Source organism: Dendrobates tinctorius, unplaced genomic scaffold (genome assembly GCF_039654945.1).
Source record: "Dendrobates tinctorius isolate UK_male_01 unplaced genomic scaffold, ASM3965494v1 ptg000095l, whole genome shotgun sequence".
In the NCBI taxonomy this organism is placed as follows: Eukaryota; Metazoa; Chordata; class Amphibia; order Anura; family Dendrobatidae; genus Dendrobates; species Dendrobates tinctorius.
The window spans coordinates 19,541,749-19,564,544 of NW_027361763.1; the positions used below are offsets into that span (position 1 = coordinate 19,541,749).

A 22,796-nucleotide genomic window follows, 5' to 3' on the forward strand; every position below is an offset into this window, starting at 1 on the left:
TTTATCCAGCCAGCCGCAGGAAGGCCCGCACGTCTTTTATCGTCTCGGGGGTAGGCCATCTCTGAATGGCAGCAACCTTTTCCATTTTCCAGGGACGGTCTAACACCCTCGGCAGAGACGACATGCCCCAGATATTCAATCTGGGTGTGAAACAGGTGGCATTTCTGGGGCCTCACCTTCAACCCGTACTTCTGCAGCCGGCCGAGCACCTGCCCCAACCGCCGCAGGTGGTCCTCAAACGTGGCGGCATAGAAGATTATGTCGTCCAGGTATATCAGCGTGGCCTCGAAGTTGAGATCCCCCAGACACCGCTCCATCAGCCGCTGAAAGGTCCTCGGGGCATTGGCCAGCCCGAACAGCATTCGATTGAACTCGAACAGTCCCATAGGAAGAATGAATGCCGTCTTAGCCCTGTCTTCTTCTTCCGACATCGGCACCTGCTAATACCCGCTGGCCAGATCTAACGTTGAAAAGTACTTCTCCTTCCCCAAGGCGGACAGGGATTTTCTATACGAGGCAACGGGTACGAGTCTTTGATGGTACAGGCATTCAGCTTTCTATAGTCCACTCAGAACCGCTGGGTGCCATCCTTTTTGCGGACCAACATGATGGGAGCCGCCCAGGGGCTCTGGCTCTCTCGTATGACCCCCTTCTGCAGCATTTGGGCCAGTAAAGTTTTTACCTCCTGGTATAGTTGTGGGGGAATTTGTCTGTATGGTTCCTGTATAGGGGCCGTTCCTGTCCTGGGAATTCCGTGCGTGATGGCTGTGGTGCATCCAAAATCATCCTCGTGGCTAGCGAATACCCAGTGATACTGTCCTAGTAGTGTTTCGACCTGTAGAAGTTGGGCGGGAGCCAGGCCAGAGAGTTAAGCCCGCATTCTTACCAGGATGTTTCGGCCCTTTTCCTGAGTCGAGGACTCGGCAGCCTGCAGAGTTCGAATAGTCACTGCCCAAGGGTCCTCGGGTTGCACCTTGAATTGGACCGTAGGGGCTGGCAGCACCTCTTCCAATGGCCTCATCAGCTTGGCCATCTCGACCCGGGGCCTTAAGACGATGTCTTGGTCTTCTAGGTTGACACAACGCACCAGGACGGTCCCTCTCCACACAGTGGCCAGGGAGCGGGCCACCAGTATGCCAGGAGGCAGGTGTTCCGAGTAGCATGGCTCCACCTGCATCTCCTCGCCCTCCAAAGGCACCGGGGCCCGGATGGACAGGGCCACCACTGTCTGTCCGGGGGGCATTATGAGCGGGGGAGCCGCTGGCGCAATGACTTTGCCCAGTGCCTCGTCCTTCTGGCAGTCCTGGAGAACTCGCGCCTCCCGCACCAACTGCTGGAAGACCTGCCCATGGGCCTTGCGGGAACCCCACTGGTTCAGAGTCTCTTGGGTGGGGTCATTGTGGAGTAAGTTGTCAAACTCCCGCAGGATGTTCATGCCCAGGATAACTGGATGTTTCTCATTGGTTTCTCCATGAGTCAAGACCACTCCCCGACGTCCGAGGGATTTGTCACACAGCGTCATCTGCACCCAAACCACCTCGGTGACAGGGACCGGTAATTGATTGGTGGCTACCAGTTTTATCAAAGGTCCCCACTGGGGTCTCACTGCCTCAGGGAAATGCTGCCGAAAGTACGTTGCAGGCATGGTCGTAACTTGCGACCCCATGTCCACTAGGCACCGTACGGCACGGCCCTCGACTTCTGCTCATACCACCAGACACTTTGTGACCAGATCTTTGGGACTTCCACCACCCTATGTCGTGGCTTCTGGCTCCGAGCGGCATCCCCCCAGCCCGGAGCCCTCTAGTTTAACGGCGGCCAGGGTAGGCGCTCCCACGCCGCGGACACTCTCATGCGAAATGGCCCAGCTCCCCGCACTCATAGCACTGGGGCTGTGAGGGCCGGCCACTCTGAGCATTGCGAGGCCCCCAGGGCCCGGGATTGAAACTAGGCCGCCCAGACGTGACCTTGGTTCTTCTCTACACTTCGGCCAACTCGCCCCTGATGTTCTTCGACTCTTGTTGCATCTCTTCTATCCATTGGGGCTCTCCGACAGCAGTCACAGCGGCCTCCACACTCCAGACCTTCCCCACAGGGACCGTCATTCCCTGCTCCTGCTCTCGTGCACGCACCTGACTCCCCACCTCAGAGAAAGCTAAATGTGGGTTCACTCTGACCTGCTCCTGTAGTGCCTGCTTTATCAACGGGTCTCGGAGTCCAGTCACTAACAATTCACGTAGGGTAATGTCAATGGGTCCTACCCCTACGCCGTCCTTCCGCTCGATGGCCATGTATAACTCTTGGAGGACATTCATATACTTGGTAATAGTCTTCCCCTCTCCCTGCATTCGACTGAACAACCGGGTCCTCAACACGTTCACATATGTCGTATCCCCATGGGTCTCTTCCAGTATCCGCAAGACCCTAGCAAAGGTGTTGCGGTGTCCCCGGGGCCTCAACATTACTTAATCCCGGGTCTTCCCTTCTAATGCCATGAGAGCTACCTCAGCTTCCACGTCAGGGGTCATCGGATGCATTCGGAAGAGGCCTCGCATTCGCTCTGCCCAGATCCACAGCATGGTGTTGGAGCCTGAGAACCTGGGCAGGTTGTTTAGCATAGCCCCCAGAGAAATGCTGGACCAGGGTCCCTGGCTGCTTGCTGTGTCTATGGCCCCGCTCTGGCCTGGGGTGCCACTGTCCGCTCTTGGAGACTGCATCCTGCCGACTACGCCAAATGAGGTAATAGCAGGTACGCAGGAGGCAGTGACGAGACACGAGACAGAAATGACTTTAAACATTAACTTTTATAGATAAATGCCGTTAGGGCTATTGTTACGCAACCAACAGAATAATAGTAGTTGTCCTCGTAGGGAGCCAATACACATAAACAAGGATTGGAAGAACACAACTAATCCGGCAAAGACTGGTCACTAAATGGCCGCGGAATGGCCGACTACAGGTCCTTAGTCACTATGTATCACTTATCCGTCCTGACGTCCCTCGGCGTTCTGTTCCACTGTGTGTCTGCGTCGCAGCCACTGGGCCCAGTCGCTGAAGATCTGGCGAAGTCTTTGGGCGTTCCGACGCCCAGGAGGAGTAGGGGCACAACAGGCACGTGGAGAGTTCTTTGGTGGGATGTCCCCCAGCGGAGGCAGCAGGATACCGCCTGGGAGTGGGAGAGTGGAGGCTGCAACTCCCTGACAGGGACTGGCAGCAGCGGTGATAGGTGACAGTTGATAGGCCACAGGCGCAATCTGAGGCTGCACTGGAGGATTTGCAGCGGGCACAGGCCCAGTCTCTACCGCAGACTGGAGTGGGGCGGTGGCAGCTGCGGGCGGCAAAGGAGGAGTTACCGCCATGGTCAGGAGTGAAGCGGCGGTGGCTGTGCACAGCAGCGAGGAGGCCGCAGCCGCGAGCTGGAGTGAGGCGGCGTCGGCCGCGAGTAGGCCGCAGCCGAGAGCTGGAGTGAGGCAGCAGTCTTCTTTTGTCGGTAAGCTCGGCGCCGTCTCCTTGCGGTCCACCGAGAGTCTCCCTCCTGTCGCTGTCCTCCTCTCTGGAAGCTGCTCGTGGCTCTCGCTCTCTGGCCCTCCCCAAGTCTCCACCTCCTTCTCCCTCGTTCTGTTGACTCACACAGTCTGGCCCTCTCCGCCCCTCTTCTCTGGACTCCTCCCCCAACTGCCCTGTCAGTCTCAGCAGTCCATCTCCTAGCTCTGCTCCCTGGAAACAGATACCCCAGGAACCTGGAAGACGGTCCCCTCGGTTCTGGCCCGGGTACTCGGCGGAGGCCTCTCCTTCTACACCCCCTTTAAAAGTTCATATTGTGCCTATTAATTGGCTGTTAGAGGCCTCCTGGGGAAATGATCCCATTGTATGGAGACCTAAGTGTTTGTGTGCTCTGTGTGGCCCAACTGTACTGTGTGTCCCATGGCTCCTCCATTGTGTCCCCCAATTTGACATCAAGTAGAAAGGAATTTCAAAGTGTATCATCTCCGTCCCAAAGATCACCAGCTATTGTTCTAAATAGATTCCCAGAGTCCCTTAAATCCTCATCGCAATAATTTTGGGGCATTCATATGTAAGGCGGCCAGGGTGGTAGTCGTGGCAATGAGCTGTAGTTTTCCCACACCCTGACGCCCCACAGATGAAATATAATGTCCCTTCTGTGTGTGCAGCATGCGCAACAGAACACTTACATTTATTGCAGAAGTTCCCTCTGCTTCTATCATTCCGACTCCAGATCCGCAGGTCCCACAAACGACTCTAGATTCAATGTTCATTATTAACAATTCAGCTTTACTTATAAGTAGGTTTGTCATTATAGATGCGGCACAGTGTGTACAGAGTGACATTTGTAAGACTTTCCCTGGCTTCGTAGCAATCTCTGCTTTTCCTGGACAATCCCTATCCCGTCCTGGCAATCACTGCTCTTCCTGGACAATCTCTGTCCCGTCTGTGCCTTTAGGCCCCCAGCTTCCTCCCATTCCTCTAATCCAGTTTCAGAAGGAAACAGTAAAAGGCTCGCCGTCTCAGCTTCGCCTAGTCCCGGCCTTAGGGGCCCCTTCTTGCCAAAGCAACCTTATCCCCACGGCTATAAGACTGTCCTTGTTCATCCCCTCTAACCAGTAAGTCCCTTCCCTACACAACTCCTATCTTTAAATCCTCCCTGCTGGAAAAACCCTAATGTTAACTATGCTGTTCTAACACTCCCATTCCCTATCTCTAGTATGCTTCCACTAGTCTCCTACGCTACTGCTACCTTCTATTCTATCCCTAATTCTGTACATAATACATATCAAGTACATTCACATTACAATAAATGAACACATTAACATTAATAAACGCTATTGAACCGCACATAATACATGTGAACAATGACCAAAGAGGGGAAGGCATATGTCGGCCTCCGTCACCTCCTTACACATATACTTCTGTTCCGTGTACCTTGTCCAGGCGTGGGCCGTGCAATAAACTTTTGAGATTTTTTTTATTTCTTTGTATCACCGTTAACTCTTCCAAATCATTTCAGAAACTTCTCCCTTCAAACTAAAATATCTTTCCGTTCTGGCTCCTCCATTACACTGCTCAAATGAATGAAGTACGGATGAAATTGCTTCTTACAAACTCTCCCATGAATGAGCAGGTGAAATGATCTATCTATTAAAGGATGGTCTGAAGGACAATTTCTTTCTGATGTACTAGTCAAACCCATAAATTGAGGTGCTGATCTCATCCTGAACAAAACATCGGATATTGCCAGGATTTATAAAGTCCCTCAAGCTTCATTTATAAGGAGAATGAGAGGCACATGAATAAAGGATATAAGAGAACGCTGCATTTGGGAAGCTCTAAGAGTCAAAATTAAAAAGTTCCTATGACTAAAGGATTGGAATTTTTAGTATGTTTCTAGTATTTTATATATATAATGATATTTGTAGGCATGAAAGGCAAACCTCAGCTTCCAAACTGAGTATTTAGTTGTAGCTCAAATATTTCTTGAGCAGAACCTTTATTGGGTAGGTAGAGTGGCAACCGATAGTGCCTTCCTAACAGCTCGAGTCGTTAGCACCATTTTTGTATTCCAGACTTTTGATTGGATATTGGCCTATGCAGATAGGCCCATGCATCTTCATAGTTTATTGGGAGTATGGTGGATTGAGCCTTTTGGCATTAGGACAGCACCTCATGGTCTATGGCCTCAGAAGGCTCAAGGACTAGAGATGAGTGAATTCTGGTCTAGGGACCATGTCAGTATTCGGTGCCTGTTCGATAGGAACCCTGTAAATCATCTCCTATCTACTGGTATCTGTTTCTTCTCAGACGGCCTAGCACACATGACAATGGTGTGAAGAGGTTTGCAGGGCTATCGCCGAGTGGATATGGAGTACTGACCTGGGGACTGCGCATAGTTCAGCAAATGTATTCACTAATCTCTACAACAGACTTTTCATCAGTAAAGAACTTTTGGGTACAGGATCTGCAAAAGATAACATAGAAAGCTTAGTTGGCTCAAATGCTAGAGTGCTCATTGGGCTTTGGAGGCCCATATTGACGAAGGTGAACTGACCATTATGCAGTGCCTTGTGGTTGTATCCTAAGAAAAACCAAAGACTTTCCAAAGGCTAGAACACATGAAAATATAAGTATAAAACCTGCGAAAACAAAGCAGTGAGCCCAGTGGGCTAAGATACCTGGTCTAATGAGCTTTGCAGACCCAAGGAGACCAAGGTGAACTGACCAATATGGCTTCAGGGCAATAGCTTATGGCCCATAGCATAAAAGGCCCACACATGCTTCATCAGAATAAAAGCACTTCTTTTAGACTAAGTACAGGACTTTTGAAAAGCAAGAAAGAAAGTTCAGTGGACCCAGATGCCAATTGGACTGCTAAGACCCATGATGATAACGAAGGCAGACTGACTGAGTTTGCACACCCATATCCTAAGAGGTTCTCCAGACATTTGTCAACTAGTTTAAGACTAGTTTAAGTGCTAATGCTGGCTTGACAGGGGCCCACTGGGACTTTTTCTCCCAAGGGCTTTTACATACCCAGAGCTGTTCTGAGTTTAGGCATAACCAGATACAAAGAGTGGATGGATCCTCCAAATCTGGTGAGATACATTACTTGTGACTTTGATCAAAGCCAAGAGGCAACACGTTTGGCCATTGTGATGGCAGCCATACATGTAAAGTTATGACTGAACTGAAATGTTACCAACTTTATGAAAGTTTACAGCATTTTTAATGATTTTCTTTTCTACTTTAGTGACAGTACTTAGAAATAATGGCAGTAAGGACAATCGTCTCATGTATTGGTGGCCAGGGACCATCTCAAAGATTCGATCTTCAGGGACTGAGTGAAAAAAAAAAAACCCCAAACATTGGAATTCATGAAATTTCTAAAATTTGGTTTACAATGAATAATTTCAGAAAAGGACAAGAAATCATCTGAGGGCTTAGCAGTGATACACTATAGAATAATGTCATCTATATGCTAATTGCATTTCTTTATGACGGTTTCGATGAGTCAATGTTGATTTGCTGATTGTCCGGGCGACATTTATATTCAAAAGAAAACACTTTAGTGGATACTCTGAGGGGCAAGAAGAGGAAAATCATTAATAGAAGCTGCAAAACAACATGTTCACCAAGGTGGCTGCGGACAAGACAAAGGCTTCAAAGTCAAGAATTTAGTAATGAAGAGAGAGTCGCAAAGCAGAAATCAAAGTACTGCCCCCTATCAAAGTGCTGGATCCATCCATTGCCCAAAACCTCATGGTGACTTAGTAACTGGCTTCTGAATTTTAGATATGAAGCCGACACAGAAGATCTCATAAGTATTTAATAGAAATGCGCAAATTTCATGATTGTCCAGAATAAGTTTTGTCTTCTCTCTGATATGGCCCAAATTGAGGTCCAAAATAGGTTCTCATCTTTTTACAACCTGGAGCTTATTTGGTAAAGCAACTGGTATACTTCTAACCCTATTTCTGTGATTGTAGGGGCTGAAAGACACTTCTTGGGGGGTAAAACTTCAAAAGGTTTGATAGCTATTGCCATGTGTTAGTGTTACGCCCAACAGTGGTGCTTATGGACTTATGGACCCACTGTGCCACAGGGCCGGGCCTGCCTAGGAAGGGGCGTAACTAAACGGCTACCAGGTGTTCACTGGAGCACTTGATGGTGGAGACAAACTGGGTTGCAGGTAGCTGCCAGGTTCCACTCCTCAGCAGAACCAGGTACTGTAGCTCCTGACCCCAGGGGTCAAGTTTGCTGACACAGATTAGGGCAATGTTCAGACATACCAATCTAGGATACTGGATCAGTCAATGGCCGCACACAGACTGGGGGACGATGTACAGGCACTGGCCACACTGGGACCAGGGGACTTAACAGGACGGAGTGCATTGGGACCAAGGAACTTCGTATTCAAGACTGGCCACTCCAGTACTGGGGGACAACATTCAGGCACTAGCAGCATCGGGGCCAGGGGACTTCAGGAACAATTAACAAAATGCAAAGGGAATAAAAAAAGAGAAATCTAAATCAAATCAATATTTGTTGACCCTCTTTTGTCTTCATCACTTCTTCTCAGTCACTTTTTCCTTACACGAAGTATTTGAAGGACTTTGGCAGGGATTTTGTTTCAAACATCTTGGAGACCTGACCCCAGATCTTCTGTGTATGTGGCTTGTACAGATGCTTCTGTCTCTTCATGTGATCCCAGACACACTGATGTGCAGTTAGGGATCTGTGGGGCCTATTCATCACTTCTGAGATCACTTCTGAGACTCCTCTGACTGGATCTCTGGGGTCATTGTCCAGCTGCAAAATATATTTGGAGCCAGACGCTTCCCTGGTGGTATTACATGATGGGTAAGTATCAGCCTTTATTTCTCAGTATAGGGGATAGAAATGCATAGAAATGCATAGAAATGGGCAACGTTGAGGACCCTAGGTGCATTGGTCAACAAAGTAAACTTAGTGCAGCAGATGAAAAACACTTTGGGGCTCATTTCCCTTCAATGTCAGAAGATGTCCAGCAGTGCCACCAGCTCATAACTGGCAGCAACCAGTGGGACCAGCTACATCTATCTACTGTTCAGAGATGTATGGCAAGAAGAGATCTTTATGGAAGGATTGTGCAAATCTTTCTGTCCCTTCATGTGATCCCAGACAAAATAGATGATGTGAGATCAGGGCTCGGTGGCTCTGGATCATCACTTCCAGGAGTCCTGGTTCTTGATGACATTGGCTGGATGTTTGGGGTCGTTGTCCGGCTGCAGAATAAATTTGGAGCCGATCAGCTGCCTCCACTTATTGTATTACATGATGGATACGCGTCTGCCTCCGGCTGTGTGAGGCTTTTTTTTATGCAGGATAAATTGTATTACTGTAGAGCGCAATGTTGCAAACATATAAATCACCATGCAATTTATATAATTTTATTTTAGGGAGAAAAAAAAAAATCAGTCTCTTGTTTATATTTTTGTTTGTATTTTTTACTGCACACGTACAATTCTCCGGGTTCATACAGCAATGTGATGCCAAATACATGCAGGTTCTTCTTTTTCTATGGATGTAACAAGATATATTCTATATGAAAACGATATTATTGGTGTCTGCACAGTTATGGTGGATGGTATCACATATTTGCTTTTTGTTATGTTGTAGAGACTTTGGGATTTAGACCCTTGTAGGGTGGAAACGTCTTCTACTTCGCCATTGATTGAACGCTGACTGTTCCGAGCAGAACATTATGCATTGGAATAAATAAAAGCCATTTTTTTTATTTTGGCAGCATATTTGGAGTGTGCAGTGAACTTTATCTCGGCTCAGAAGTATGTACACCCCTGTAGATTCTTCTTGGAGTCGTATGCTTTATATTCTGTCCGTGTGATCATTTCCCACTGAGTTTTGTTTTTTTTTTTACAGGGGGAAGAAGACATAGAAAGATGGGCGCGACCTTTAGCAGGAAGGGAGTTTGCCTGCTGCACTTGATTAATTACTTGCGGGGAAATTTTGATGGCGCCAAAGAAAAGGCTAAGTTTGGATATGGTGCCGAGCTGCGGGGGGACGGACTCCGACAGCTTATCTAAACAATGTCTTCAGGTTTGCTTTGGGAATCAATGGCAGGAATGCTCCAAATCCAATCAGTGAGCTCAGCTGGCTACACCAAAGCCAAAGCAAAGCCACTATTGTCTGCTCTCACCACTGCAGCCAAACTGGTCTGTGGTGGAAAGTCAGCACCTGACCATGCAGTTTATTTCTCTATGTACAGTGGGGAAAATGAGTATTTGATACACTGCCGATTTTGCAAGTTTTCCCACCTGAGAAGAATGGAGACGTTTGTAATTTTTATTGAAGGTACACTTCACCTGTGAGAGACAGAATCTACAAATAAAATCCTGAAAATTTATTTGCATTTTATTGCTTGAAATAAATATTTGATACAATAGAAAAACAGAACTTAATTTTTGGTACAGAAGCCTTTGTTTGCAATTACAGAGGACAGACGTTCCGTGTAGATATTGACCAAGTTTGCACACACTGCAGCAGGGATTTTGGCCCCCTCCTCCATAGAGATCTTCTCCAGATCTTTCAGGTTTCAGGGCTGTTTATGGGCAACATTGAGTCTCAGCTCCCTCCAAAGATTTTCTTTTGGGTTCAGGGTCTGGAGACTGGCTAGGCCACTCCAGAACCTTGAAATGCTTCTCATGGAGCTACTCCTTAGTTGCCCTGGCCGTGTGTTTTGGATCATTGTCATGCTGGAGGATCCAGCCACAACCCATCTTCAATGCTTTTACTGAGGGAAGGAGTTGTTGGCCAAAATCTTGCGATACATGACCCCATCCATCCTCCCTTCAATACTGTGCAGTCATCCAGCTACCTTTGCAGAAAAGCAACCCGAAAGTATGATGTTTTTCCCACCATGCTACACGGTTGGAAAGGTGTTCTTGTTGTTGTACTTTACTGATCTTTCTTCTTCCTCCAAACACGAGTGGCGTTGATAGCAAAATGTTATAATTTGGTCTCATCTTACCACATGGCCTTCTCCCATGCCTCCTCTGGATCATCCAGATGGTCATTGAAGAGCTTCAAACTGGCCTGGACATGTGCTGGTGTATGGAAGAAGACCGGGCTGTGGGTACCTATGAGACACCGGGTCCACAACTGCCGAGGCCACGTCTGGTGTTGGAAGACGAAAAGAAATGGGAGTCGGAAATAACCCAGAGAGAAGGGGCATGGTAAGCAAGGGGGAGAGGGAGAAAAGACAGAGAGTTCCTGCCATAAGGGAGAGCCGGGACCTGCTGCGCTCCATGGAGAGAGATAGACTGCAGAGCAGAGACCCAGTAAGGGCACAGAGAGACTCGCGCCGAGGTAAGCATCGCGGTCCTTCTATTCAGGTACCAGCGGTTGTACCAAGAGTCGAGTGCCAAGTGCAGCATTGCGATCAGGCATGCATGTATTGGCAGGTGCACAGGAAAGCACACGCCGAGTTGAAACTTGCGCAGAGCTTCACTATTTTGCTCTGCAGTTCAATGGACTGGGGGTTCAACGGGCAAAACCAGTGACCACCCACTGCTGCCAGAAGTGGAACCGTGTGTTAGGCGGTAAGCGTGAAGAAGCACCACCGGCCTCCGCTGGCATCCCATCACCCATCCGTCTGCAAGCGAGTAAGGGTCCCGTTACATTTAGCGATGCACCAGCGATCCCGACAACGATATGACCCAGTCAGGATCGCTGGTGCATCACTAAATGGTTGCTAGTGAGATGCCAAACAGGCAGATCTCACCAGCGATGCAGCAGCAATAAGCGATGCTCGGCGGTCGCTCTTACCTGTCACACAGCAGCGATGATGATGACTTCCGCCTGTGTCCTTGTGGGTCGCCCTCCCAGGGCTGTGGGATACTCGGTACCGGGCCGGTCCTTCAGAGGGGAATGTCACAGCAGCGGTGACCCGGTCCATGACCCTGGGCACCCATGTAAAAAGGGGTTTGAGTGATGAAATAAAGTTTATGAGTGATTCGTGACGCAACCGGTGGTGTTCGGCAATGAAGGTTTTAAGCCGACGCTGCAGACTGATCCTCTGGGACAGATGTTGTAGTGCAGCAAAGATGTTGTAGCCCTCCACAGGCAGGGCTGTTGGTCCCAGGGCAGTGTAGATAGGTGTTGGGGAAGAGGGTGCAGTGTCTGGCACAGAGATGTAGCAGTGCTGAAGAAGTTGCAGGAAGACGGCAAGGACACAGCGGAATGTAGTTTCTTTACCTTTTCTTGTAAGTGCAGTCCAGGGTCCTGAGTACAGATGGCACAGGAGCTGATTAGCCTGGAAGCAACTTAGGAATCTCTCTGTCAGATGGGTTGTGTAGTCTCCTCTCTAGCGCTTACTTGAGGTACATGAAGTACAGTGTTACACTGAAGTTCCTCCTTCTTCCCTTTTGGATCTACCTTGTATGGCAGACAGCTGTAGCCCTCTATCTCTCTTGGCTCAACGGTCGCTGTTGTGCCTCCGAGTCTTAGATGGGAATAGAGCATTTACAGCTTCCTATTCCTCTTGTTTCTGTTGCAGGACCTTCAGTATCCATACAACCGTGGAGACCAGGCTCTAGATCATGCGCTTTCACTGGGAGGGAGCTCTCTATCCTCAGCTCAACCTCCAGCTTCTCTCCACATGTCTACACTCGTTACCCTCCTCACACTAACTAACTAATTTCCCTTCTTGGCCCCGAGAGTGCACTCCTCCCCCAATTCTGGTTCAGAGCTCCCTCTGCTGGCCTGGAGTGGGAACTGTGTTGCATGTCATGGTTAACTGCTAGAGAGACCGTTCATTGCTTCCAAGCCTGACATCACCCTAACTGGAGGAAGGCAATGTCAGTGTGGCGACCATTCTCCTGGGGGCGCCACACATGCATCGCTAATCGGCACCAGCGGGACACCAACGAGGAGAAAATGGCCCAGGACGTTCGAGCGTGATCAGCGATATCCAGCGGGGGGGGGCGGTCGCCGCTATGTGTCACATGTAGCGAGATCGCTAGTGATATCGCTGTAGCGATTTCGCTATGTGTAAAGCCCCCTTAAAGGACAGCGGAATCATGATAAGTTGAATCTGATAAAAAGACTGTTGAGTTAAATAACCATTACACGCTTAATTTGTTTAACCCCTTGTTGGCTCCCTGCGAGGAGAACCCCTCTTGTGATAATTAAACCTCACCCTTGTCAACCCTTGCTCTGCACCTCTGTGTTACTGCATCCTTTTACCTGCTTTTCAACTGGTGTAAGTAGGGGGGCCTTGTGTACTATGCAGGATTTTAATCCTTGACGGTATAGTGTGTTACTAAGGTAAGGTTTGAGACTGTGGTCCCAGCTCTCTTCATGTCATTGATCAGGTCCTCCTGTGTAGTTCTGAGCTGATTCCTGACCTTTCCCAGAATCATCCTTCCCCCACAAGGCGAGATCTTGCATGGAGCAAATGGACCAAACCTTGTGTTTCTTCCATTTTCTAATAATTGTGCCAAGAGTTGCTGCCTTCTCACCAAGCTGCTTGCCTGTAGCCCATCCCAGCCTTGTGCAAGTCTACACTTTTGTCCCTGGTGTCCTTAGACAGCACTTTGGTCTTGGCCATGGTGGAGAGGTTGAAGTGTGATTGATTAAATGTGTGGACAGGTGACTTATATACAGGTAATGAATGCAGAGTAGGAGGCTTCTTAAAATGAACCTGTCATCAGGTTTTGACTGATATGAGTTAAGACCACTACTTTTCAGGCCTGATATACAGCATTCTGTAATGCAGTATATCTGCCCCCAACCCGACCTGTAAGACAAGAAAAAGACCTTTTATTATACTCACCTGATGGGCGGTAGCTGGTTTCGGTCCAACACCTCACTTCTTTCGATGCCATCCTCATTTTGATCAGTCGTGTGCAGCACTGAAGCCGGGTATTTCCCTCCTCTCTCATTTTTTTTAGCACTGGGTCATATATGCAATGACCCCGACGCATCTCCCTGGCTTAGTTCACACTATGTCAGCTTCAGCAGGGAGACCAGCTGGCTGAGTAGTATTACTCCGAGTTTCGGAGGTGGTCCACTGACACTAAGTGGAAAGACCCTGCACTCCGTAACCTGTTCTTTGCGGGGCTATCAGTATGTGTACAGGATGGCTTAGCCCTGTATGAGACTCCAGTTTCCGTTGAAGTGGCCATGTCTATGGCTATCCGAGTGGATCTCCATCTTCGACTGAGACATAGGGAGACACCCCAATATGCGGGAGATTTGGGGCCAAGGGAAACCTGGTCTGAGTCATGTGAGGAACCTATTGAGTTGGGTGGGGCAACTCATTCTGGAATGCAGTTTGTTGTTCAGCGCAAAGGGGGAGTATGTTTTTACTGTGGTAGAAAGGGCCATTTCGTGGGCACATGTTCTTCCCTATCTCACTGTAAATAGCCGCCGGAAAACTAAGAAGCTCGGGTTACGGGGAAGTTAGCAACCCAGGTGTACATATCTCCTCCATGAGTAGGAAACAATTTTTTCTTCCTGCTGAGATCCATCTGGGCAAAAATAAGGTGGTTATTTGTTGTGAAGTCTCTTAATCCGACTTTTGACGCACGGCTCCCTCTGGTGGATACTGCTGGTAGTGGAACTGGTCAACATGATGTTAACCCAACAGCTGCAGAGGATAATTGGAGGAGTGGGGGTAGTTACTGGATTTCTCTCAGTGGCTGCCGGTGATACTCCTTTCTTTGCTTATTGAGGATTTCTGTCTCCTGCCTGATCCTGCATTTTTCAGCTAAGTGTCATTTGCTAAACCCTTTGCATCTGATTTTGCCTTGCTGTCAGGGGTCAGCTTGCTCCCCCTGGGGCTCCTGGCTCCTGCCCTGTATTTTTGTATCTTGTGTCTGTTTGCTCAGTCCCCTGCTGTATTAGCCTGTTGCTAGCCGCCAGTTCACACCTGAGTGCTGATATAGTGGGGGCGAAGTTGTGCAAACCTCAGTATTTTTGTACATCAGTCATGTTGGAATTGTTAGGGTTTTTGCGTGATTGCAGACAGTGCCTTTTCTGTCCTGTCCTATCTAGTAGTGTGGGCCCCATCATTTGCTCAGTCTATTTTCTGTCTGTGTTTGTACTTCATCTTGTCTCACCAACAATATATGTTTGGGGGCTGTCTATTCCTTTGGGGATCTGCTCCGGGGCAGGTTGGATTTCACCTTTCTGTCTTTAGGTTTAGCTAGTCCTCCGGCTGTGACGAAGCATCTAGGGCAACGTAGGAATGCTCCACGGCTACTGCTAGTTGTGTTGTTAAGATCAGGGGTCTGCAATCCGCTGAGCGACCAACCTCTCTGGTGTTCTGGTGGCATAGCCTATTGCTACATCCTCCTCGGTGACCCATTCATAACAGTTATTTCTGCCTTTCTGGACAGTGGGGAGGGGTTTAACTTGATCAACTCTAGGTTCAGTTCGGTTCATTTAATAGGAATCGTTCTTATGGAATACCTGAAGAAGAACAATTTTCATTATCAATTATATCTGTGTAGCAGGAGGTTATTGATAATTTGAGGAAGATGGGGTCCGAATATAAGAGTGTGGCTGATCTGAAATGTTTGGTGGGTACGGACCTGTGTATTGGTGACTTAGTGTGTTTGTCCTCAAGGAACATTAAGTTAAAGGTTCCCTCTTAGAAACTGGGTCCCAGGTTCATCAGTCCTTATAAGATTTTGACCATTGTCAATCCAGTAGCATTCTGCCTTACTGCCCCCTTTTAGGATCCATAATGTGCTTCATCAATCGCTAATCTAAAAATATGTCTTGACCTCTGTACCATCACCACTACAGTGATCTCCAGTTATTTTGGATGGAAATTTGGAATTTCAAATAGCCAGTATCGCTGATTCTCGCTTAGTTCATCGGTCGCTTCAGTATCTGGTACACTGGATGAGAGGATGTGGGAACCAGCATCTGACATCCATACGGCCAGGCTGATCCAGTATTTTCACATGGCACACTCTGATAAACCCAGTTCTGAGGTTCCAGAGGTCCTTTGTAGAAAGGTGTACTGTCACGGGTGCCAGAAACTGCAGCGTCTGACTTCTCCTTCTCCTGTAGTAATTAGAAGCACTTCACCTTCATATTAAGCTGTGTAAATTTCTTTTAGTAGCGCAGGGGATAATTGGCTCAGTTGAGCGCTCCTGGAAGATTCCTGCATTAAGGCTCTCAGCTGTGCACTGTTAGCCACTCTCATCTCCTATATAATCTGATCAATGGCTAGCACTCATTATCAGAGAAGCTTATGTTTCATGGCTGGAGGTTGTTGGTGGTTGTTACTGGAGAAGGTGTTTGGTGGATTTGCACAAGGAAAGACTAGAAGCAATGGGATGAAACTGAATGGGAGGAGACACAGATTAGATATTAGAAAAAAAATTTTGACAGTTAGAGTGATCAATGAGTGGAAAAGGCTGCCATGAGAGGTGGTGAGTTCTCCTTCAATAGAAGTCTTCAAACAGAGGCTGGGCAGACATCTGTCTGGGATGATTTAGCGAATGCTGCTTTGAGCAGGGGGTTGGACCAAATGGCCCAGGAGGTCACTTCCAACTCTACGATTCTATGATTCCATGATTTATCTGTGACTATTGCTAGGTTTTGAGTGTGTGATAATTCACTTTCTTCTCCTACTTTGGTTTAACCCCATCCTCCACTTTCCGGTGTTTACCTCTTTTACATCTGTGACCATATTTGTATGTTTGGAATTTTTCGTTATCCCTGCTCGTATTACGTTGTTAGTCTGGTTGGTGTATTACGGTACACTACTACTTCCCTCTTCCCTGAGTTGGGGAAGGTTTCAGACTGCGGGCGGATTCAGGACCTAACGCAATATATGTGGCCCCGGCATCTTCACCATCAGAAGTAATTTGGGGAACAGGGAGAGCTCCTGGTCCCGGGACACCCAACAACAGAGTCATGATATGTGGCTTAGAGGTGGCTGATCACCTAGGCATGTAGTGCGTGCTTGTAAGCTACTGGTATAGAGCTTGTAAGCGCTGGCCAGCCTTAGTGCCCCTGCACTCCTCCAGTGCTACAGAAGCAGAGCAGCCTCTTCTTGATAGAGGGCAGACTGGAGAGTTCGGGCCAACCGTGCCTCTTGTCCAGCCTGTTAATCCTAAAGAAGGTAACACTCCCCATCAAGCAGGAGGCAGAAAGGGGTGCCAAACAAGAGGTAAGGGTGGTCACATCCGTATTGTATGACTTCGGGTCACAGATGGATGAGGCTATTGATTCTCTGGGCCTAGTTCATTGTCTGCATTTTTTAAGTCACTTTTCTTTTTTCTGTCTCATTCTATTCGTTAAATTTTTTTGCTCAAAATTATTCAAAATGATGTAGCTGGTTAATTAATGTTTGAGCAAAATCAAAAATGCTCTGTCTTTAATTTTTTTATTTTGCAACTTTTTAGTATAAAAAGGCGAATTCTTGACTAAAATGTGACAGACTGTGAACAAAAAAAAATCATCCGTACGTAAAATCACTCCTGGATGATGATGAATGAAACAAAGAAATTGTGGCTTTTTCAGATCATCTGAAAATCATCTAGAAACTCTCAATCCCCATAATGGCAAACATATAAAAAAAAACATAGGCCATATATAGCATAAATATCTCCTGACAGAGAAGCCCGAAAACATAAAAAATAATACACTTTAAAAAGCTGCAAATGAAAAATAATAATAAGGTGCAAAAAGCAACGGGGTATTGAGCAGATGCAATTATCAAGGCTAAAGAATCTCTATACAGTATGTACAGGATGCAGAAACAGAAAAAAAAAGGGGAGAAAGTGCAAATAAATCGCCACATTCCATCCAGAGAAACAATGACCGGAGGAGGACGGCACCTGAATATCTGACACTTTACATAGAAATTTCTCCACCTGGCATCTCAAGGCTATTTAGTATGAGCACTGAGAGGTGCACGACTCAGCGCACAGCTTCTCTCCAAGGGTACGTCTTTATAACACATGAATTCCACATCTGCAGAAAAATGCAGCATCCATCGTAACAAGTAACAAAGGTAGAAGTGCAGTCATCATCACAAACATCTCGCCCCCACACTGCCATAGCATTGGGATATGTTATACTGTAGGACTGAGGGGAACCGGAAGTGAACCCGCAGGACCGCGACGACGAACCTCCTCGAGGCGAGCTGGCCAAGTGGACCACCCCCTATACAGGGAGCGTCTGGGGCAAGCCTCAGAGAGACTATCGCCACGGAAGCTGATACCCGGGGACACAGTAGAGAGGGACCAGAGATAGCCACAAGGGTTGCGGGAGGACAGCAGAGGGTTATGCTAGGCAGGAACGGATCCAGGCAGACGGAGGTAGACACTGCGGCGACGGGCTGGAGACCGGGGATGAGGCAGACACTAGGAGAGAACAGAGGGAGGAATCACAAGAAGACACTGGGACACAGAGAGAACAGGACAGAGCGCTAGGCTGGAGGAGTGCAGGGCAGAGTGGACCTGAATCAGCCGTGCTAGACACAATTGATAGTCAGGCACCGGGCAGGAGGCGAGACTACCTGATATAGGGCTGCAGGCAGCGCTTCTGGGTCAGGAGGGGCCAGGAGGTGGAGCAGTGGGAACAGGACTACTGGCGCGCAGTGCGCAGGCGCACCCGACGGGCACGGAAGGCTGGCTGCGGCGGCGGTGGAGAAGACGCAGGATGACGCGTGCGCCTTCCGGGAGCACAGCGGGTGAGGTGGGCGAGCCGATGTTCGGGAGGCGGGGCAGAGGATGCAGCTGCGAGCGGCACAGTGGGAGCAGCGAGGAGCGTGGCAGCGGGTGGCGTGACAGTACCCCCTTCCTTACGCCCCCTCTTCTTGAGACTGGCAAGGAACCTAGCTAGAATGCGGGGGGCCTGGATGTTCTGCCGGGGCTCCCAAGACCTCTCTTCGGGACCAAAACCCTTCCAATCAACTAAGAAGAGGGTCTACCCTCTAGATCTCTTTACGGCCAGGATGTCCTGGACCTCAAAGACATCCTGGCCAGAGACTGGCTGGGGAGAGTGACCAACAGAGGCATGAAACTGGTTAAAAATGACAGGTTTCAGGAGGGACACGTGAAAAGAATTGGGGATTCGTAGCGAGGTGGGGAGTTTTAGCTTGTAGGCAACGTTATTGATGCGGGCCATGACCTCAAAAGGCCCGATATACCGAGGGCCTAGCTTATATGAGGGGACTTTGAGACGGACAAACTTGGAGGACAGCCACACTTTATCTCCGGGATGGTACAACGGAGAATCCAGACGCCTTTTGTCTGCGTGTCTCTTTATTCTATCCCGCGCTAGTTCAAGTGCAGACTTGGTCTCCTGCCAGACCCTGGAGAACATCTCGGTCAGAAGGTCGGCTGCCGACACACCCGAGACAGAGGTACACTGGGATGTTGCCCGTAGACGATGAAGAAAGGTGATTTAGACGAAGACTCGTTGGTGTGGTTGTTGTAGGCAAATTCGGCCCACGGGAGCAGGTGGGACCAGTCGTTGTGGTGAGCGTTGGAGAAGTGGCGAAGATAGGTTATCAAAATTTGATTCGTGCGCTCAGTCTGACCATTAGTTTGGGGGTGGTAGGCTGAGGAGAAGTCCAAAGTGACATCCATGCGTTTACACAGAGCTCGCCAGAAGTGTGAGGTGAACTGAACTCCTCTATCCGAAACGATATGCTGAAGAAAGCCATGAATCCGGAAAACATGGGTAATGAAAATTCTCGCCAGTTCAGGAGCGGAGGGTAACCCAGGCAGGGAGATGAAATGGGCCATTTTGGAAAATCGATCTACAACCACGAGGATGACTGTGTGACCCGAAGACCGAGGTAAATCGGTAATAAAATCCAACGCAATGTGCTGCCAGGGAGCCGAAGGAACCGGGAGCGGGTGAAGAAGACCAGCGGGTAGGTGTCGGGGAACTTTATTTTTGGCACAAGACGGACAAGAGGCGACAAAACTTCGAACATCTTGAGCAAGAGAGGGCCACCAGTAATAACGAGAGATGAAGGAGAGGGTTTTCTTGAGACCGCCGTGGCCAGCTAGCTTGGAGGCATGACCCCACTGTAAGACTCGCCTCCTATTGTCCTCTTGAACAAACGTCTTACCCGGGGGCAATGAAGTCAGGTTTACAGGAGCAACCACCATGACCTTGCTAGGATCCACGATGTGCGAAGGCTCTTCCTCACAGTCGGTAACCAAAAAGGATCTGGATAGGGCATCCGCCTTGAGGTTCTTATCGCTGGGGCGAAAATGGAGTTCGAAATCGAACCGAGCGAAGAACAGAGACCACCTGGCTTGTCGGGGATTAAGTCTTTGCGCTGTCCAGATGTACGCCAGGTTCTTGTGGTCAGTGTAGATCCTGACGGGGTGGACCGCTCCCTCGAGGAGGTACCGCCATTCCTCCAAGGCCAACTTGATGGCGAGCAGTTCTCTATCACCAATGGTATAGTTTCTCTCCGGGGTGGAGAACGACTTTGAAAAGAAGCCACAGGTGACCAGTCGTCCAGAGGGTGCCGTCTGGGAAAGTACTGCACCGGCTCCGATGGCAGAGGCATCTACTTCCAGAGTGAAGGGTTTGTTGACCTCTGGGAGATGGAGTACGGGAGCCGTTGCAAAAGCTTGTTTCAGGGAGCGGAATGCGTCTTCGGCCTCAGGTGACCAGAAGTGGGGATTAGCCCCCTTACGGATCAGAGCGGAGATAGGGCTGGTCAGGGAGGAAAAGTGTGGAATAAACTGCCGGTAATAATTGGCGAACCCCAGGAATCGTTGGATGGCCTTCACCCCCTGGGGACGCGGCCAGTTTAGTACGGATGACAATTTTCCCGGATCCATCCGTAGACCAGTATTAGAAATGATGTAGCCCAAAAACGGTAGAGAAGACTGTTCAAAGGCGCATTTTTCAAGTTTGGCATAGAGACGATGCTCTCTCAGGCGCGACAAGACTTGACGGACGTCCTTTCTGTGAGTAGACAGGTCCGAGGAAAATACCAGAATATCATCCAGGTACACCACCACACAAGAATAGAGAAGGTCTCGGAAGACATCATTGACAAATTCTTGAAACACGGCGGGTGCGTTGCATAAGCCAAAAGGCATAACCAGATATTCATAGTGGCCATCGCGAGTGTTGAAAGCCGTTTTCCACTCATCTCCAGGACAGATGCGGATTAGGTTGTAGGCTCCACGCAAATCCAATTTGGTAAAGATTTGCGCCCCTCGGAGACTGTCAAATAGCTCCGGGATGAGAGGGAGCGGATATTTGTTTTTAATTGTAATATCGTTGAGTCCCCGATAGTCAATGCAGGGACGAAGGGTCCCGTCCTTCTTCTTGACGAAGAAGAAACCCGCACCCGCGGGCGAGGAAGACGGGTGAATGAAGCCTTTGGCCAAGTTTTCTTGAACATATTCGGACATGGCTTGGGTCTCTGACGGCGACAGCGGATAAATCCGACCTCGGGGTGGAGTAGAGTCGGGAACGAGATCAATTGGGCAGTCGTAGGGACGGTGAGGGGGCAGAGTCTCTGCTTCTTTCTTACTGAAGACATCCGCATAGGCCCAATAGGCCGAAGGTAAATCTGGGGATACCGATGTTGGACGAGGGGAGTTACTTGGCTGGACGGAAAGCAAACACCCTCTGTGACAGAACTGTCCCCACCGCACGACGTCACCAGACCCGCCAGTCCAAGGTTGGCTCGTGTTTTCTTAGCCAAGGAAGACCCAACAGGATAGTGTGTGATAGGGTCGGCAGCACATAGAAGGCAATCTTCTCTAGATGCAAGGCTCCGACCTGAAGGTCCAATTCTTCGGTGACCTGCGTAACGGACACCCGCAGGGGTTGACCGTCAACCGATGCAATCTGCCGAGGAGTCTCCAGGGATCTGACCGGAATACGAAGCCTCCTGACTGCCTCAAGCTGAATAAAATTTCCAGCCGCACCTGAATCTATGTAAGCCCACTCGGAGGAACGCTTGGGACCTAGATGCAAGAGAACAGAAAGAGTCAAGGGTAGAGAGGAGTCATTGGTACCTAGGGAGGCCTCTCTTACCTGTCCTAGGCGGAGGCTTTTCCCGGACGCACAGGGCAGGAACGCAAGAAGTGTGATGCACTCCCACAATACAGACAAAGACCCTGAGTGAACCTCTCCTGTCGGCGTTGCTCCACCGGCTTGAGGCGATCTACTTGCATGGGCTCAGGTGCGGGAGATGCTGACGCCAGAGCAGGGCGTGAGCGAGGTGGACTGCGGGCAGCGGATGGGACACGAGGAAACCTCCTATCCCTGGCGGCCTCTCGAGAACGCTCCTGGAAGCGCAAGTCGATGCGGATAGCCAGGGAAATTAGATCCTCCAACGAGGTTGGAGTGTCCCGTCCCGCTAATTCGTCTTTAATTCGACCTGAGAGGCCCCGCCAAAAAGCTCCTACCAAGGCCTCATTGTTCCATCCAACCTCGGAGGCCAGGGTACGGAAGCGAATGGCGTATTGACCCACGGAGAGCGTGCCCTGTTGCAGGTTAAAAAGTGACTCGGTGGCAGAGGCTACGCGACCCGGCTCGTCGAACACCTTGCGAAAAGAGTCGAGGAAGGTGGAGAGTTGGGAGACCAAGGGGTCATCACGCTCCCAGAGGGGGTTTACCCAGGCTAAAGCCTCACCCTCCAAGTGGGACACGACAAAGGCCACCTTGGCTCTGTCGGTGGGGTACTGTTGAGGCAATAGCTCAAAATGGAGCTGACACTGATTTAAAAAACCCCTGCACAACTTAGAATCGCCACCATAACGCGGGGGTTTTGCCAAACGGGGCGGCGGATGGGATACCGCCGCCTGGGCCGGGGTCGAGGCCACAGATTGCAGGGCAAGGAGACGATTATTTATGGAAGCCATATAATTCAATATATGGGTCTGGGTGTCTCGCTGCTGAGCCAGCTCCCGTTGGAGACTGCCCAGCTGGGAGGCGGTCCCAGGATCAGAGGCCTGTAGAGTCGACAAGCGGGACTCCATGGACTTAAGGAAAGACATTATCCTTGCTTGATTCTCCCTTAGGAATAGGAGCTCCTTTTGGGTTGGGGTCGGGGTACCAGCGGGGTCCATGGCCTGACTATACTGTTATACTGTAGGACTGAGGGGAACCGGAAGTGAACCCGCAGGACCGCGACGACGAACCTCCTCGAGGCGAGCTGGCCAAGTGGACCACCCCCTATACAGGGAGCGTCTGGGGCAAGCCTCAGAGAGACTATCGCCACGGAAGCTGATACCCGGGGACACAGTAGAGAGGGACCAGAGATAGCC

At 49.4% G+C, this 22,796-nt stretch overlaps 1 long non-coding RNA gene across 1 annotated transcript in view; it reads right to left on the reverse strand.

Annotated features, from left to right (window-relative positions):
* The window catches only part of LOC141098783 (uncharacterized), an 81,752-nt gene that overhangs the window by 30,711 nt on the left and 28,245 nt on the right, over window positions 1-22,796 (reverse strand). Inside the window, exons 2-3 of the long non-coding RNA XR_012234357.1 lie at window positions 5,890-5,974; window positions 4,194-4,260 (exon numbers count right to left, since the gene is read on the reverse strand). This is a non-coding gene — a long non-coding RNA (uncharacterized lncRNA). The remainder of the gene's footprint in view (window positions 1-4,193; window positions 4,261-5,889; window positions 5,975-22,796) is intronic.